Raw genomic sequence first — 2,926 nt, forward strand, 5'->3', positions numbered from 1 at the left:
TTAATTCAGTTCCTACATAAAATTTGTTCCACCAAGCTCCTGTCCAGGTGTGACATGACTGCCCAGTGAGTTCCCTTGCTAGGATGGAGTCTCAAAAATCTCTCCTAATGGTCCCTTCTAGATCCTCAAGGTCTCAGTACTGAGCTGGCTATGATATCCAGCCTAGAGTTCAATGACCATAATCCTTTGGCTCATTCTCCAGTCCTCACATCTGGAGACTACTCTCTGTATATAGAACAGAAAAAAATTAAAAGCCAAGGACTCAGGACCATTTCTTGGGAGGCCATATGGTCTCTGAGGGGATAAAGGTCCTAAGGTCTTTCCCCTTAACTGCATAGCCTCTCACTGGATCAGAGGAAGAGTCACCAGGCTCTCCCACACATGAATGGGGCAAAGAGAAACATCCAAAGATGCTTTTTTGAAGATACTGTGGAAATTTATTTTGATTTGGGGACCCTACCTTTACGCTGAGATTAGAAAGCCTTAGGCCCTCAGGGTCTCTTCCCCTCCCCCTCTGCTTCCGCTGAGCCCAAAAGCCCTGTGGGCTGTACAGGACCCAGGTCAGACAGCTGGGGAAAAAAAGCCCCCATCTCCCTCCTCCCTGAATGGAGGTATCTCAGAGATGCTGGGCTCTGGCATAGCCTGTGCTGAGGCATGTGAGGCGGGAGCGCAACCCCCACTCCACCCCCCCAGCCGCAGCCCTGACTGGCAGATTAGCTTGGTCTGCGGGGGCGCAGGAAGGCCCGAGATTTGAGTGGAGAGAAGAAAAGGTATATATAGACCTGGGAGAGTTCGGTTCAGACAAGGAGACAGGGGGCTGAGAAGAGGTCAAGAGGGCGGCTGAGAGATTAGAAAGGAGAAGGGGGGGCGGGGCACAAGACGAACAGCAACGCAGAACTAGGAGCAAAGGCGGCAGAAGACAGACAGACCAGGAGGCAGAGGAGAGTACACAGAAGCGGTCAGCACAGGGTATAGGTTGGAGAAAGTGAAGATTAAGAGGAGTTAGAAGAAAGTAGCTGAGCAGGGAAAGTACATACCCTGAGGCGAGAGGCAGCTAATTCCCTTATTGTATTCAAAAAGTTTGAAGCACAGCAGGTGGGAAAGAGGCTGCAGGAACGCAGTCAGGTTGTACATTTTATTTCCCTGTATTTTTAATTTTCAATAGTATCTCATAAATAAACTCTGCTTTGATTATTTAGATAAGAGCCTTCTTAATATTTTGCTTCTCAATTTGGGAGTAGAGCAGTGTAGTGGAACTTTATAAATGGCCCATATTAAATTTAAATGCAGTCAGATAGCCAGTTAGTCAACAGTCCCAGATTAAGTACCCCAGTCAGATTAGCCTCCCAAAATTAGGCTAGTCAATTCAAAATATTTTCACAATACCAACAGTTTGGGCTACACAGACATGTGGTTAGCCAACCAGAATCAGTGACAGAATGTCCATATATGAGCCACAGTCTCTCCAAGGCCCTTCTTTTACATGTCATCACTATTCTCCCAGAAGTCATTTCCCCAGTGTCCTCTACATGGAGAATTTGCATCAGCCAAATGAACTGATGAGGTATGCACATGTACCAGATCCTCATTACACTTAGAGACATATTTTCTATCTCCCCATTAAAATGTATGTTTTTTAGAACCAGGAGAACATTGTACACACTATCAACAACATTGTGTGTTGATCAACTGTGATAGACTGGACTCTTCTCAGCAATACAATGGTCCAAGATAGTTCCAAAGGACTCATGATGGAAAATGCTCTCCAAATTTAGAAAAAAAGAACTATGGAGTCTAGATGCAAATTGAACCATACTATTTTTTTTTGTTTTTCTTTTTTGAGTTTTTTTTCCTTTTTGCTCTGATTCTTCTTTCACAGCATGATTAATGCAGAAATATGTTTAATGTGATTGTACATATATAACCTATATCAGATTTCTTGCTGTGTTGGGGCGGGGGAGGAAAGGAGAAAAATTTGAAATTAGAAATCTTATAAAAACAAATGTTGAAAACTATCTCTACATGTAACTGGAAAATAATAAAATACTTTTATGGGGAAAAAAAGAATGTATGCTCCTTGAGAGTAAGGATCATCTCATCCTTTTTATTTATAGTCCCAGAACTTGCACAGTGTTTGACAAAGAAGGCACCCCAGAGTTTGATTGACTGAATTATGTTTTCTAGTCTAATTAGAAGGAGAAATGAATAAAATTAATCCAGAATAAGACTGTCATTTTGACAGGAAAGACAGAGGTCAAGTTAAAGAACATAAGGATGGGTAATTAATTTTAGTGCTTTCCTTCTGTTAATTATTTCCTATTTATCATGTATATATTGTTAACGGCTAAAATTCTAGCTAGTCTGTCTAAAATATCTAATGAGTGGTCGCCAATAAATTATAAGCTTTAGCAAGAGTTAGACTTTTAAGCATTTATTAAGGAGAATAAGAATTTGGTAAAGAGAGAGAAAAAGGCCTAGATTTCTATCTATTAAAGGGAGAGCACATTTCTAGCTCCCTTCTCCACCAGAGTCCAGAGGAAAGAGAGCCAGACCGAGCGCCAGTCTCTTCCTTCCTCCTCCCACTAGTCTGCGTCACTTCCTCCCCGCCAAAGAAAAGACTCCTGGTCTTGCCCTCAAAGACCTTCGCTTCATGGGCAGAACTCTTCTACAGTAAGTATCCAGCAGGTGGCGTCATTCCAATCATTACAGTCCCCCCTGTTGTTCCTCAAGAAACAAAATGTTTCCTTGACGGAACAGTAAAAACAATATAATAACTATTGCTAACTAATAATATGTGAACAACAATATAGAAAAGGAAGAGAGGAAAGTTTTGTCCAGAGGGGCGATTTTTTTTTTTTGTCCTCATGAACCGACGCTTTGACATTAGTCTTGCAAAGGGAGGGCCTCTGCAGAGAATACATGTTAC

The sequence above is a fragment of the Dromiciops gliroides genome, chromosome 6, assembly GCF_019393635.1.
Source record: "Dromiciops gliroides isolate mDroGli1 chromosome 6, mDroGli1.pri, whole genome shotgun sequence".
Taxonomy (NCBI): domain Eukaryota; kingdom Metazoa; phylum Chordata; class Mammalia; order Microbiotheria; family Microbiotheriidae; genus Dromiciops; species Dromiciops gliroides.